Here is a 17,041-nt window from a genome sequence, read left to right as displayed (position 1 = left end):
CCCGCGGAGCGGGTGCGGCGAGGTCCGGTGTCGGCTGACACAGAGTCCGGTGAGCGCGTCCTAGAAGTGCGCTGTCCGCTGGGAAGACGAATGAGCAAGAGACCCACGGATGGATTTGCAGGTGGGGATTTAAAAGCACCTCAGGTGGGGGGTGGGCCGGCCGCCAGGGAGAGCGGACCGGAAGTTGTAGGCGGTCTAGCAGGGACTCCTGGGTAATGGAGTCCCTGACGCTCGCAGCCCTGCAGCCCTCAGCCACTGATGACAAAGTCCTCCCCCTTGAAGTCCTGGGCAGTGTCCCCTTACTTTCTCTGGCGATGCGGCACCCGCGGAGCGGGTGCGGCGAAGTCCGGTGTCGGCTGACACAGAGTCCGGTGAGCGCGTCCTAGAAGTGCGCTGTCCGCTGGGAAGACGAATGAGCAAGAGACCCACTGATGGATTTGCAGGTGGGGATTTAAAAGCACCTCAGGTGGGGGGTGGGCCGGCCGCCAGGGAGAGCGGACCGGAAGTTGTAGGCGGTCTAGCAGGGACTCCTGGGTAATGGAGTCCCTGACGCTCGCAGCCCTGCAGCCCTCAGCCACTGATGACAAAGTCCTCCCCCTTGAAGTCCTGGGCAGTGTCCCCTTACTTTCTCTGGCGATGCGGCACCCGCGGAGCGGGTGCGCCGAGGTCCGGTGTCGGCTGACACAGAGTCCGGTGAGCGCGTCCTAGAAGTGCGCTGTCCGCTGGGAAGACGAATGAGCAAGAGACCCCAATTCACTTCTGCTCCGGAGAGTAGCAAGGACATCTAATTGGCTTACTTGTTGTAAGGAGGACTTTCCTGAGCTTTATGTTGGTTTGTTGCGAACTATTGAAAGTAGAAGAGTTGCCAGCCATTCACTTCCGCTCTGCGGAGTAGGAGGGACATCTGATTTGCTGACATGCTCCAAGGAGGACTTTCCCAAGCTTAATGTTGATTGGCTGTAAACTGTTGAAAGTAGAAGTGTTGACATCAATTTCTTCCCTCTTCGTGGAGTATTAGGGACATTTCATTGGGTAACGTGTTCCAAACGGGACCTTACGAAGCTTAATGTTCATTGGCTATGAAGCATTAAAAGTAGAAGTTTTGTCATTTCTTCCTCCTCCGCGAAATAACATGGACATTTTATTGGCTAAAGTGTTTCGAGCACAATTTTGCTCCTTATTGGGTGGAAACGGTTCACTGTTGTCACTTCCAAAGGAGTATAGGAAAAGAAAGTAGTAGATGGGAGGTTAGGAACACTATTAACACTTTACAGTGGTCACAAGGTGGTGGACAGGGATTATGAAGGTAAAAATTATTTTTATATGTTTTAAGGGTCATTTATATATTTGCCGTGTGGTGTAAAATCACGGCGGAAAAATGACAGTGTCTTGCAGTGGTTTTTTAATCAAGTTTGCTGGTGGGATACTTCCCAGGAGCACTATTTACTTCTAATGTGGTGTTTTATTTTTCTGATGGGGAGGTGTGGTTGGCAGGAGAAATTTCAGTCTAGGTTTGAAACAGTTTTTATTTAGCAAATACAAATAAACTTTCTTCACAGACTGACACTGTATATATGAAAAGGGTGACAATTAAAAATGCAATTTCAATAAATATCAGTTAAGCAGGCCAAACCCTCCTTTTTTCAGCTATAGTTTGTAAAACTGTTGCCCCATATTCTTGATAATGTAAGAGGACATCAGTTACTTTTAGATAAAGTAGAATAGAAGTGATACAACAAACACTCCAGCACTACATTATCTGAGGACAGGAGAACAAGTAAAAAGCAGTTAAATACAAGTGACTTCATATTGCATAGAAATGTATGCATTATTATTTTTCAAATTTGTATTCTGTAGAATTCAGGAACGTTCTATCGTAGTGCTTAGAAGTCGCACACTGTTCCGCTAACAAATCACATACTCACTTAAGAATATATAGGAGAGTACTATTATAATGTACAGAACTGGTCCTATATATTCTTTAGGGAAGGTAAATAGGAACCGCAAATGAGAAGAATAGAAATTAGAAAATAAGATTCAGAAATGTAGGGTTTATCAAATATTTAAACTTGATATAATTAAACTCGATGGATAAGAGATTAGACCTTAATACAAGTGAACACCATTTCTAGCACGAGGCACAGTAACCGTGTGTTTTTTTGCACTGATATTCCCAAAATGACAGAGCTAAATTAATTTTCAGCTGCTTTACTGCTAACCGATACTCCAGTTACAACACAGATGAACGGACCAAATACGAGCGAAATCCCCATACAGAACCCCTTTGAGGGTTGGAATTATCACCTCAAATAATGTGAGTAAACATCATTTAAACAATTCGGAACCTATAAATGAATACACCTGTTACTCATGTTGGCTAAGATTTGATCTAAAGTCCATCTCCATGTTTCTTCCTCACAGAGTGTACTACATTTCGGAGAATAGGTCCCCGTTGCATGATTTAAAGTTATGCATGCTATCACCGATCTCAATAGACCACTATGATAAATTGATAAACAATAAATCACTCTGCACAGTAATTACCGACTGCAAGGTGTAAAAAAGAAAACCACTGGTCTCTCCATTTTTCTCTTAATGGGTTCATAATCATTCTGAATTTTCAGAAGCACTCTATGTAAACCAAATGGTCAAAATATCATCTAAATACAACTATCAATGCAACTATGCACAAGTTGTTTTAACTTAAATCACCACCTGATCACACTAAAATTACCAATAGTCACTAAATGTTTTTAAATGAAAATGTATATAATGGATTAATTACAAACAGTATGTCACAACATCAAATTTCTTTACCTAACAGCCTTGAGAAAGTCGTGGGTTACATTCCCTAAACGACGAAACACGTGTCGGGTGTGATGTCTCCAGAAATAAAACACCAACGACAACCCTGAATAAAAAGGAACTGAAAATAATTTTTGGGAATGTATGACTGGTGTATGGTGGAAACACATGTATATTGATGAAACTGTAATACCAAACGTGTGCTAAGGAGTATTAAGCATTTTGTGGCTTTTGCCGAACTAGAAGAGGTTAAGTGGTTCTCTTCTCCTTGTAGCACTGTATTTATGTAAGCTTATCAGTTACCTAGAATTAGGAAAGGTGAACATCCCCCTGTGGCGCAAGAACCTAGTCAAGTACCACTAACCTAGCTTAAAAAAAAAGTGATGTTACTAACCATGTCATGAGTGATGTAATATATGACGTCATCAGCAGTGGATTGCGGGCGCGCGAGTTATAGTTAGCTGAACTAACTATAACGGGGCAATTTCAATGGTTTTGTATGAGTGAAATGTCCAGCTAACTATAACATGTGTGAAACCTATGTTTTTTTTAGTGAATTTCTAAGGTTTTTTAAATGCTAATTCCTAACTATAACGTGTGTGAAACCTATGTTTCTTTCAATCAATTTCAAAGGTTTTTTAAACGCTAATTCCTAACTAAATCAGGCCTGAAACCTATGGTTTTTTCAGTGAATTTCAAAGGTTTTGTAAATGACAATTTTTAAATATTTTAATTGTTATATTTATTTGTTTTGATACTGATTTACTACACTTTTTTAAACTATTTATTTTTGGATATTTTATTTTTAAAATTACATTATAATGACATTATCCATTACATTACAAATTATACTTTCTCAGAATGAACTACTTTAGTTTAAATACATTGCAAATAAACAATAGACTTTTAAGTACAGTAGTTTCAGTTGCAATGCACAACCCAATTTCAGACACAATGCAACATTGAGCTCAATGTGAATTTCTAGTCAAATGCAATTAGTTACTTGTTGGAATACTTTTCTAATCACAGGACTAAATCCTAGATTCAGTCCTGGGACTTCTCCTAAAAACAGTGGAGTAAAAGTATTTTTCTTTACAGTAGTGATGTTTAAGAAATATTATTGTATTTTAAAAGTTGACACTTAGAAACCTTTTCACATAGAATCACCAATGTTATCCTATGGGAGGAAGTTCACTTATCAGGAAAGTAGTGTTAACGTTACTTTTACTTACAAAGGATCCTTTTTCCAGCACGGGTGCATCAGCTGTAACCAGTCAAAAGAATGCATTTAAGTCATACAGGCAATTTTTAAAGAATATTTTTAGTTTGTGAAAATAGACACTTAGAAACTTTTCTGCTAAAAACCAGACAATGGATTCCTATGGAAGGAAATACAAGTTACTGGTAAGTACGCTTAGAATTACTTTTCAGGGTCAGTGCTGGGCTAAAAGATGCAGCACTGAGGTCAGTCCTGATAACAGGTGAGTAAATCAGAATTCGTAGTTCTGCTGATTTTATAGGAATATTTTAAAGTTCCAAAACTCCACACTTAGAAACTTTTCTGGTGAAAACCACACAATGGATTCCTATGGAAGGAAATTCAAGTAACTGGTAAGTACGGTTAAAATTACTTTTCAGGATCAGTACTGAGCTTAAAGTTGCAGCACTGAGGTCACTCCTGATAACAGGGGAGTAAATCGGAATTCGTAGTTCTGCTGATTTTAGAGGAATATTTTAAAGTTCCAAAACTCCACACTTAGAAACTTTTCTGGTGAAAACCACACAATGGATTCCTATTGAAGGAAATACAAGTTACTGGTAAATACAGTTATAATTACTTTTGAGGGTCAGTGCTGTGCTAAAAGATGCAGCACTGGGTTCTCGCCTGATAACAGTTGAGTAAATTGGAATTCGTAGTTCGGTTGATTTTATAGGAATTTTTTAAAGTTCCAAAACTCCACACTTAGAAACTTTTCTGGTGAAAACCACACAATGGATTCCTATAGAAGGAAATTCAAGTAACTGGTAAGTACGGTTAAAATTATTTTCCAGGATCACTACTGGGCTTAAAGTTGCAGCACTGAGGTCACTCCTGATAACAGGTGAGTAAATCGGAATTTGTAGTTCAGCTGATTTTAGCGGAATATTTGCACAATGCTGAAGGAAGGGGGCGATGCCTGAGGTGACATTTGTTTTAAGTTGGGGAATTAATGCCTCTTCAATCCTGAGGTCCCCTGTGGGACGATTAGCCCACCAGGTACCTCCAGTATGCGCCAGGGAGCTGCTTTGCAGAGAGGTGTTCAGAAGCCATGCCCCTTTTTACAACACTCTGCAACGCAGCTCCGTGGCACTTACTGGAGGTACCTGGTGGGCTAGTTGGCCCCTAGGGGACCTCTGGATTGAAGAGGAATTCATTCCCCAACTTAAAACGCACCACAGGGCGTGTTTGCACACACATCACCTCAAGCCTCGCCTCCTACCTTCACCACTGTGCAAACGCACCCCGTGGCATGTTCTAAGTTGGGGGATTAAGTCCCCTTGAATACTGAGGGTCCCTGGGGGCCAACTAGCCCACCAGAAACCTCCAGTATGCGCCAGGGGGCTGTGTTGCAGAGAGGTGTAAAAAGGGGCATGGCCTCTTTACACATCTCTGCAACGCAGCCCCCTGGCGCATACTCGAGGTTCCTGGTGGGATAGTTGCCCCCCAGGGACCCCCAGTATTCAAGGGGAATTAGTTCCCCCTCTGCAAATGCGCCAGGGGGTGCGATTGCAGAGTGGTGCAAACCGTCACCTCAAGCCCCGCCCCCTAACCTCACCACTGTGCAAACGCACCCCGTGGCGCATTCTAAATTGGGGGATTAAGTACCCTTGAATACTGGGGGTCCCTGGTGGCCAACTAGCCCACCAGGAACCTCCACTATGCGCCAGGGGGCTGCGTTGCAGACAGGTGTAAAAAGGGGCGTGGCCTCATTACACCTCTATGCAATGCCGCCCCCTGGCTTATACTGGAGGTTCCTGATGGGCTACTTGGCCCCCAGGGACCCCCAGTTGTCAAGGGGAATTACTTCCCCCTCTGCAAACGCACCAGGGGGGGCGTTTGCAGAGTGGTGCAGGGAGGGGGTGTGGCCTCCTCCCCATCCCGTTTTTTAGTAAACATTTTTTTAAGAAGGGGGGCTGTATAGCCCCCTTCCTTTTCTTTTTTTTGGGCCCTGGGGACCCCATCTCCAGGGCCTGACCCCCAGAAATAATGTTTTTATTTTTTTAACGGGAAGGGGGCCCCCCTCCATTGACTAATTCCATGCCCCGGGACCCCATCCCCCGGTGCATAGCCAATTGTTTTTTTATGGAGGGGGCTGCATAGCCCCCCTCCTCAGGGCCGTTCAAGGCCCCGGGGACCCCATCCCCCGGGGTCAGCCGTTTTTTAAAAACATTTTAACGGGGAGGGGGGCCGCGTGCCCCCCCCTCCCCGGCCACTGGTAGCCCCAGGGACGGGGCTGGCCCTCACCATTGGTGACCGAGGGGGGGTCCCCAATCCCCCCATGGTCCCACCGGCTCCCCGCCTCCTGCAGGAACTGGCATTGCTTTTCCATATGGGGAGCAGCTACCATGCTGCTCCCCATATGGAAAAACATTCTGCTTTGCTTCATTGAAGCAAGAGCAGGTTTCCCTTGCACACTTCTTCATAGGCAGACTCTGGATAGGCATCACCATGCAAGCTCCCAGCGTTGTAATCACTTGAAATACTCGCCCATGTATTATGTTATATAGAGAGCATCAATTAAACACGCATGTAAATTGGTGCACAGGAAATATTACAAAAGATGTGGACTACAAGTTATAGGAGTCACATGTCATCCATACTGCTGGCCATTATATGTAAGAGCGTCTGGCCTGGAGAAACAAAGGGGAAGATTTGCTGAGTGTTCACACAGAGCAGTAACTAAAGTGCTGCTTGCATGAAATGGAGACAGTAAATAGCATAACTGTGGGTCTATAAAGAACACAAACTCTGTTTGTTAACAGTGCCTAAACCTGTTTTGTGTATCCCATAGTATGTATATGGCATACAACGGGACTTGTCTTGGTGTGATAAGTTCCCATCAGTTACGCACACTGTACCGCCCTTATCTCATCATTTGGGCCACTTCACAGAGTGGAGAGTCCATGTTGTAGATACTATACACAGTTCTTGTTGTGTGATGTCTATCTAGTTGTAATGTGGGACTCAACTAATATGTGTGGTAACTGAAAAGCAGTGCTAGACTCAAAGTAATTGTGAGTGATAAGAAGAAAAGGTGCTCTATTAAAATTTGGATAGTGGGCGCAACAACAACTTTATTCATAAGCCGTCCACTCCCAAACATTAAAAACTGTTAGTGCAAAGGAACAGTAGTTTCAAACAAATATCTACTGGATGGATTATAAGGTCGACATTGTTCTGCAGTTTCCGTGATCCTACTGGTATCTACTGCTTCCTCAGGACCATTAATAACTTTGCTACTGCTACAAAAATGTGTATTTTAAAGGAAACAAATAAATGATAATAATATCACCTCAATTTGTCCTCTCACTCCTCTTGTAGGGTAGATTGATGTTCACAAGCAGGAGATATCAGGAAAAAAATACAAACAAACAAACAGAGAAGTAAAGATAACAAAATACAAATTGGGCATGGTTATCTAACAAAACAGAGCTAAATATATTTATAATAGCCCTTTAGGGTGTTTTCACCACATCACCCTGCCCGTAGTGTAGGACAAACCTATGATCTCACCTTGAGTATGAGAGGCATGCTCCTCTCCTCACCTGGCTACAGCTCAGGATTAAGGGGCACCGCTCTATTAGTGAAAAAGCATGAGTAAAAGGTGAGGGAAGAACCTCACGACAGCTGAGCCAAGAAATCCTTAAACAAGTAAAAAACTCCCATTTTCAGGTATTCGTAAAGTAAATTTTAAAGGAATAATTCTTCTAAACTTCATAATATTAAGCTCATATTGATGTCAGTTGTAATGAGCTATTGTAGAACCTTGATTCAATACACATGATTGCTTCATCTGAAACTCATATATAGGTATGAACGCTGTACAACACATATATATATATATATAACTATCGTTGTGTCATACACTTCACCTTGTGGCATAACCAATGAATTAGTTAGTATCAGCCTCCGCTGTTCTAGCAAGACATTAGGAAATGCATACATCGGGCGTGCATGCGAAAGGGGTCGCATGGTCTCTGTGCAAGGCGTACAGCCCTCGTTATCTAGTGTGTTCAAGTTATGTTCACATCTACTAGCAAACAACAGGGGATCCGAGTTTGGTTAAAAGACAGGACTCGTGGGTCGTGAATCACGATGATAAAGCTAAGTCTCCGCTCGCCTGTTCTACGGCGCCAACTTGGTTGAGGCAGCGTGGTTTCGAAAAGCAAAATGCGAGAAGCCTAAATAGCCTTTCTCATGTTTGATACGGTAAAGGCAACTTAGGCGAAAAAACGATGTTCGGGGAAAGTTATTACTTTTAGCTGCAAGATATGCACTAGCGCCGAACATCGAGATTACCACAGCGAGAGAATAGCATCGTCAAAAAATGTATTAGTTTAGGTCACATACCTGTCCGTCGGTACTCCAAACAGTCATCTGGGCTGTTGGGGAGGTACAGCGGCAGGTTTGATCGCCATATTTGTTGTTGGTATGCATCGGGCTCATTGATTGAGCCTGCTCTGTCATCAAACAGCGTCAAAGAGAATTGTGGGAATTGAAGTTTGAACTTACTGCGGGTTCACACTTGGAGACGCGCCAGTAGTTGTGTTTGAAATATGCTCGGAACGCCGTTTTGTTCATATTTTATTATACATCGAGCTCATTAGTTAGACTGGCTTTGTCATACAAAGGCGTCAGAAAGAATTGCGGGAATTGAAGTTTTGACTTCCCTCGAGTTCTCAGATGTAAAATGCCACTGTTTGTGCTTGGACTATACACAAAACGCCATGTTGGTAATAAACGTCCCTTATTGTATATTAGATCTACACAGATGGACCAGCTTCATAAAGGAGCGTTTTACGGAAACATGGGGATTAAATTCTGAACTTCCTCCGTGTTCTAGATTAAAAAACGCTACTTATATGTATATTCGATATACCCAGATGGCCGTGTTGTTATGAAGAGACATGAATTTGTATAGTAATTATTACACACAGAAGGCCACGTTTCATATCAACAAAGGGCCTTTGCGGGGCATTCTCATTATGATTTAGCCGACAAAATTGACAATAATCATAATGAAGAGGTAACCTCTATGGTTTTTAAAAAAACACTCATCATTTAATTTAGCAATAGTTGTGCACAATGAATTAGACGAAAGAAAAGGAAGAAGACTCACTATCAGGAGGCCACCTCCTTTTACAGACTCATCATGTGATACATGCCACTGAAGACACAAGGGTCGTCACTCACTTGGCAGACTCTAAGATAGCTCATCCTCATTCTACGTGGGTGAACTACCTTGTAGTATATACAAGTGCAGTGTGTACACTCAAGCAATTGGAGTTCCTGCAGTTTAGAACATATGTTATAGGGATACCCTACATGCGGTAATCAATGCCGCATAGGTAGTCCTCCCATATAGTAGAGGGATTCTGGGTATATAAGCTGTGTTTAGTGCCATGTTAGTACATTGGGTATTATCCTCAGCTTGCTTAGCACGGTATCCAAAAAGTCTGTTTGGGATATTACAGTCTTATCTAGGTTTTAAAACACATGATCAGGTGTTGTACTATAATGACATCCATGGGATGTCCTCATTGAGGCCCTTTTTATCTGTGTACAACCGGTACACCCATTTTTGTTCTAATTTGAATAGATGCTTGGAGATGTCTGTAACAGGAGGCGGGATGCGTGGTTGTTCTAACACCGTCCAAGTAAAATCTGTAGGTTTATGTCCTACTTCAAGAAAATGATTGGTGAGGCGGGTTGCTTGCTTTTTACACCGTATTGTGCTTTTGTGTTCTGAGATCCTCGTTTTTATTTTTCTTGTCGGTATCCCGACATACTTCAACTGGCATTGACATGTTATTAGATAGATGAGGTTACTGCTGTTGCAATTAGTAAAACGCCTTTGTTCCCATGGGCGACAAGTTCCGATGTCGATACTGGTGGAACGGGTGGTCTGTGTACAGGAGGTGCAATTACCACACGGGTGATGTCCCTCAACCGGTTGCAAACAAAACAGGTGATGGACCGAATGTGGATCAATGTCACACATTCATCCCAGTCCAAAGATCTGGGCCCAAATCCATCGTTTTTTTGCACTCCACACCACCCTGGGTTAGACAATGGTGATATGCAAATCAGCTCTGACCCTGTGCCCCATGGGAACAGTCCAGTCCGAACTACAAAAGCCATGTCCTTCCCAGAACGGAATCAAGCATCCGAGGACCGGACCGGTTTTGAGGTGACACCTCTCATCAGCCCGGCTAGCTTGACTCCAGTGGTGTGGAGTGCCTGGTACCCACGTCTGAGCATCCCCAGCGCACTTATGGCGGCAATTGCAAACAAAACAGGTGATGGACCGAATGTGGATCAATGTCACACATTCATCCCAGTCCAAAGATCTGGGCCCAAATCCATCGTTTTTTTGCACTCCACACCACCCTGGGTTAGACAATGGCGATATGCAAATCAGCTCTGACCCTGTGCCCCATGGGAACAGTCCAGTCCGAACTACAAAAGCCATGTCCTTCCCAGAACGGAATCAAGCATCCGAGGACCCGACCGGTTTCGAGGTAACACCTCTCATCAACCCGGCTAGCTTGACTCTAGTGGTGTGGAGTGCCTGGGACCCACGTCTGAGCATCCCCAGCGCACTTATGGCAGCAATTGCAAACAAAACAGGTGATGGACCGAATGTGGATCAATGTCACACATTCATCCCAGTCCAAAGATCTGGGCCCAAATCCATCGTTTTTTTGCACTTCACACCACCCTGGGTTAGACAATGGCGATATGCAAATCAGCTCTGACCCTGTGCCCCATGGGAACAGTCCAGTCCGAACTACAAAAGCCATGTTCTTCCCAGAACGGAATCAAGCATCCGAGGACCGGACCGGTTTCGAGGTAACACCTCTCATCAGCCCGGCTAGCTTGACTCCAGTGGTGTGGAGTGCCTGGGACCCACGTCTGAGCATCCCCAGTGCACTTATGGCGGCAATTGCAAACAAAACAGGTGATGGACCGAATGCGGATCAATGTCACACATTCATCCCAGTCCAAAGATCTGGGCCCAAATCCATCATTTTTTTGCACTCCACACCACCCTGGGTTAGACAATGGCGATATGCAAATCAGCTCTGACCCTGTGCCCCATGGGAACAGTCCAGTCCGAACTACAAAAGCCATGTCCTTCCCAGAACGGAATCAAGCATCCGAGGACCGGACCGGTTTCGAGGTAACACCTCTCATCAGCCCGGCTAGCTTGACTCCAGTGGTGTGGAGTGCCTGGGACCCACGTCTGAGCATCCCCAGCGCACTTATGGCGGCAATTGCAAACAAAACAGGTGATGGACCGAATGCGGATCAATGTCACACATTCATCCCAGTCCAAAGATCTGGGCCCAAATCCATTGTTTTTTTGCACTCCACACCACCCTGGGTTAGACAATGGCGATATGCAAATCAGCTCTGACCCTGTGCCCCATGGGAACAGTCCAGTCCGAATTACAAAAGCCATGTCCTTCCCAGAACGGAATCAAGCATCCGAGGACCGGACCGGTTTCGAGGTGACACCTCTCATCAGCCCGGCTAGCTTGACTCCAGTGGTGTGGAGTGCCTGGGACCCACATCTGAGCATCCCCAGCGCACTTATGGCGGCAATTGCAAACAAAACAGGTGATGGACCGAATGTGGATCAATGTCACACATTCATCCCAGTCCAAAGATCTGGGCCCAAATCCATCGTTTTTTTGCACTCCACACCACCCTGGGTTAGACAATGGTGATATGCAAATCAGCTCTGACCCTGTGCCCCATGGGAACAGTCCAGTCCGAACTACAAAAGCCATGTCCTTCCCAGAACGGAATCAAGCATCCGAGGACCGGACCGGTTTCGAGGTAACACCTCTCATCAGCCCGGCTAGCTTGACTCCAGTGGTGTGGAGTGCCTGGGACCCACATCTGAGCATCCCCAGCGCACTTATGGCGGCAATTGCAAACAAAACAGGTGATGGACCGAATGTGGATCAATGTCACACATTCATCCCAGTCCAAAGATCTGGCCCAAATCCATCGTTTTTTTGCACTCCACACCACCCTGGGTTAGACAATGGCGATATGCAAATCAGCTCTGACCCTGTGCCCCATGGGAACAGTCCAGTCCGAACTACAAAAGCCATGTCCTTCCCAGAACGGAATCAAGCATCCGAGGACCGGACCGGTTTCGAGGTAACACCTCTCATCAGCCCGGCTAGCTTGACTCCAGTGGTGTGGAGTGCCTGGGACCCACGTCTGAGCATCCCCAGCGCACTTATGGCGGCAATTGCAAACAAAACAGGTGATGGACCGAATGTGGATCAATGTCACACATTCATCCCAGTCCAAAGATCTGGGCCCAAATCCATCGTTTTTTTGCACTCCACACCACCCTGGGTTAGACAATGGCGATATGCAAATCAGCTCTGACCCTGTGCCCCATGGGAACAGTCCAGTCCGAACTACAAAAGCCATGTCCTTCCCAGAACGGAATCAAGCATCCGAGGACCGGACCGGTTTCGAGGTAACACCTCTCATCAGCCCGGCTAGCTTGACTCCAGTGGTGTGGAGTGCCTGGGACCCACGTCTGAGCATCCCCAGCGCACTTATGGCGGCAATTGCAAACAAAACAGGTGATGGACCGAATGTGGATCAATGTTACACACTCATCCCAGTCCAAAGATCTGGGCCCAAATCCATTGTTTTTTTGCACTCCACACCACCGGTGGCATATTCCATAGAGTTCCAACCTGATGCATCAACTTAGCAGGTGGTCTAGTGTGAACCAGGCGGTCTTTTATGCTTGTCCCTCTTTTGAACGCAAATAAAGGCTGTTCCAATGTGTCAGTGCCGGTATTAAGGATCTTCCAATGTTTCCTTACGATCCGTTGGATAGCATTGGACCTCGTGCTGAATGTATTCACACAAGTTATCCTCTCATTCTTGGGTTTCGGTTGAACAGATTCTAGTAGTGATTCGCGGTTGTTCTTAGAGGCTCTCTTCCTTGCTTGACGTATCAGTTTCTTAGGGTACTTTTTCTGTAGTAGCTGGTTTTCCAGATTCCCCGTATGTACCCGGAATCTCTTTTTTGGTTGTGTAGTTGCGCTGGATGCACAAAAATTAGCCAAAGGGTAAATTGTCACGTAATGCTTTTGGATGACAGCTGTCATATTGAAGCAATGAATTGCGAGCCATGGGCTTCCTGTACAGCTCAGATGTTAGACCACCCGATGTTGCGGTGATGCGGAGGTCCAAAAACGCTATAGTTGACTTGTCATGTTCCACAGTGAAACGCAAAAAGGTGTTTTGTTCATTTAGCCATGCATGAAAGGACATGAGCTCAGTTATGGTTCCACGCCACACAACAAGAATATCATCTATGTAGCGCTTCCACACCCGCCCAGATGTATAATACGGGTTTGTGGATTTCATAACGCAGTCTTGTTCAAACTTTAATGCGGGGTAGCTGTAATGCGACGACGAGTTTAAAGCTCCAACTACACCATAAGTCGCTGTAAGCACTCCGGAGTGGGTGCGGGTCCTAAGGCTTGGCAGTGGCTCCACATATAACATCAAGCTCGAAACTATATATATATATTACCCACTGGCTTGCCAGTAGGTAGTTATAGTTAGGACCAACGTTTCCATAACTTTGGAGCTGCTTGATGAATCTTCTCAAAACTTCCTGTTTGGTTAAGCTGCTGTGTTGAAAGTTGTGGAGGTATCTGTCAAATTGGGGCCAAGAAAAAAGGGGGGTCCCAAAGGCATTTTCCCATTTTAAGTCTATGGGGATTTTTCCGAGCACCTGAACGGAATTACACCAAATTGGCAGAAAGCTAGATGTTGGTCCAAAAAGCGTGCTTTTTGTGATTTGGTGAAAATCCTTTCTGTAGTTTCAGAGATAGTTAAGTTTAAAAAATATAGATATCTGGGAGCCCATCCGGCTACTGAAACTCTACTATAATTTGATTGGCTGCCAGCACTTCAACTAGCAGCCCTCTTGTGACTCTCTTGTGACTCGGTTGAAACAAGTCCCACAAAAAATGTATTAAAAAAAATCAAAAGGGGGCTTGGTAGAAACACCCTGACCTCCAAGGGCCAATATTAGACCTGGGTGCTGCCACCCCCTAGGGCTGCCTCCAGCAATGTCCAGGGTGTCTACCCCCAGGAAACTGCAGTTTGCTATGGCTTGGCATGAGAGCATGTAAAATACTCTCTTGTGCATGAAGCGGAGCAGAATTGCTTTTGGACAGTGGGAGCTGCAAGTTAGCAGCTCCCCCTGTCTTAAAGCACTGCCAGCTCCCGCAGGACGTGGGGAGCCAGCAGGGATCTTCAGTCTCCCCCGCAGTCCCCAACAGGCCCCATGCGATAGGGTCCCTGGGGCCAAAATTGTCCCGGGAGGTGGGCACCACGCACTCCTTACTTATTTTTTAAAAAGGGCAAAAAAGAGGCATGTCCCTGTAACCTTTGGTTTTCATGATATATATATATATATATTCACTGAAAAAACCATAGGTTTCACACCAGTTATAGTTAGGAATTAGCATTTAAAAAACCTATTAAATTCACTGAAAAAACCATAGGTTTCACACCAGTTATAGTTAGCTGGAAATTTTACTGATATAAAACCATTGAAATTCCCACGTTATAGTTAGTCGGACTCACTATAACTTGCGCGTGCAATGCACTGCTGATGACATCACATATTACATCACTCATGACATGGTCAGTGACATCACTCATGACACCATCCTTGTGACATATTGACAGACCTCCTTTCACTATAATGTAACCCTTGAGACACATATTCAAAAATAGAAACTGAACCGACTAACTATAACGTGGGAATTTCAATGGTTTTATATCAGTAAAATTTACCAGCTAACTATAACTGGTGTGAAACCTATGGTTTTTTCAGTGAATTTAATAGGTTTTTTAAATGCTAATTCCTAACTATAACTGGTGTGAAACCTATGGTTTTTTCAGTGAATTTCAAAGGTTTTTTTAATGCTAATTCCTAACTATAAGTTTCACTTTATAAATAAGACTGTTAGCACTCTAGTTGTTCTTTTTAACACTCTGGTACATTCTCTCATTGGGCTACAGTTGGGCTACATCTAGTTGAATTTTGGGCTACATTTTCAATTTTTGATCTCTGGTGGCCATCTTTGGGCTACATTGGGCTACTTTGGGCTACATTTGGGCTACATTTTGGCTCTAACATATATTAAGCCCAATGTAGCACAATACATATTTTTCTAAAGTTAATGTTTTTTACAAACCACTTCAGAATAGGGCTACCTGTCCCTACAATTATCCCAATTTTTTTTTTTTAATTATTTTGGGGAGCGCTCCCGGAGCGCGCCCCGGGGAGCGCCCCGAAAAGCGTATTTTTACAAAGCGCCCCGGGGCGCGCTCCGGGGAGCGTCCCGTGAGCGCCAATATCGCAAACGAAAACATGATCGTGACGTATCGCGTAGCCGCGACCGCGTGATACGCACGGCGTAAGCGCACCCGGAAGTACTCGAGCGAATACGATCGCACAACGTAAACTTCCGACGCGCTTACGCTGCGCGCCCCGGGCGCGTAGCGTAAGCGCGTCGGGTCATGTGAGCAGAAAATAACACTTTTCATTGGTTCATAACAGTTTTGGTTTCATAATGATGAAGCCCCTGGTCTTGTGACCTGAAAATAACACTTCTCATTGGTTCAGGACAGTTTTTTTTTCTAAATGATGAAAGACCCCACCTTTTTTCCTTATTCTGACTTTGTCCTTTGACTGAGGAAGACCTGTTTGTTGCTCTGTCTACTTTTTTGCTCTAAATAATGGCTTCATTAGTAGCATCAGCTGGTGCATCTGCCCCACCACCACCACCACAACAACCAAGAGGACCAGCTCCAAATTATATTGGTGGTCAAGAACAGGAGGAGGAAGAGGAAGAGGAAGAGGAGGAGGGGAGAAGAAGATGGCTGCCAGAAGAAAATACACCTTACAAACCCAAACCACACTTTATTTGGCAGTTTTTTTCAATTCCAGAGGGGAAAAAAAAGGTGAATGCGCCCAAAGTGACTTGCCTCATCTGCAATGATGAACTTTCACGGGGCAACCCAAATAAGAAATATTCTTTTGGTAACTATACCATGATTCGGCACATGACAAGAAAGCATCCAAACAACTACTCTCGTGCAGAGTTCCGGGAACTGGCCAGTAACCTCCCCCATTCATCAAGGACCCCCTCCCAAAGAAACCAACCCACTTCCTCGGAACCAGAAACATCCGAGGTGATGCCTTGCATTCAGCCGAGATTTGCTGATTTTAAAATTACTTGCACTGCTTGTGGCAAGCTTATCTCCTTTGGGGAACAAAGTGTGAAACTCATCGTCCTTGCAGGTGATAATCACAAGTGCCCCAAAAAGAAGTAATTTTTTGGGTTTTTTGTTTTTTTGCTCCAGTTGAGCCAGTTTCAATTCCCTTTTTTTGTTTCTCCCCCTAAAAAAATACAAAAAAAATATAAAACTGTTTTGAAAAGCCAAAAAAAGTTCAAAAAGTTCAAAAAACACAAAAAAAATATAAAACAACAAAAAGAAGAAAAAAAAAAGTTCTTTTTAGAACTACCTCCAATTTCTAAATCCAAACTTCATTTTTTAAAAACTCTGTCACCTTTTTTCCTCATAGTACGCTCCCCGGGCCGCTCCCCGGTGCGCGCACCGTGCGCTTCCCCCGCGCAAAACGAAAAAAAAAAAAATATTTTAAATGCCCCGCGGGGCCCTTTTATAGCCCCCACATCAAACCTAGGGGGTCAAAGGGGTCTATCCCTGACGCCTTATGGTCAGTTCCCACTTTGTTTTAGCCACCTCTTATGTCTCGATTTTACCGAGACACAAGATGGCGACCGCTCTGGACTGTTTCGAATGTTTACAGACACCCGAGAGCCAATCAGCTTTCCATGCGCACCTCGCGTCACGCGCCCGGAGCGCTCCCTGGTGCGCGCA

This window comes from Lissotriton vulgaris, chromosome 5, assembly GCF_964263255.1.
Source record: "Lissotriton vulgaris chromosome 5, aLisVul1.2, whole genome shotgun sequence".
NCBI classification, from domain to species: Eukaryota; Metazoa; Chordata; class Amphibia; order Caudata; family Salamandridae; genus Lissotriton; species Lissotriton vulgaris.
This window is presented reverse-complemented; position numbering follows the sequence as displayed.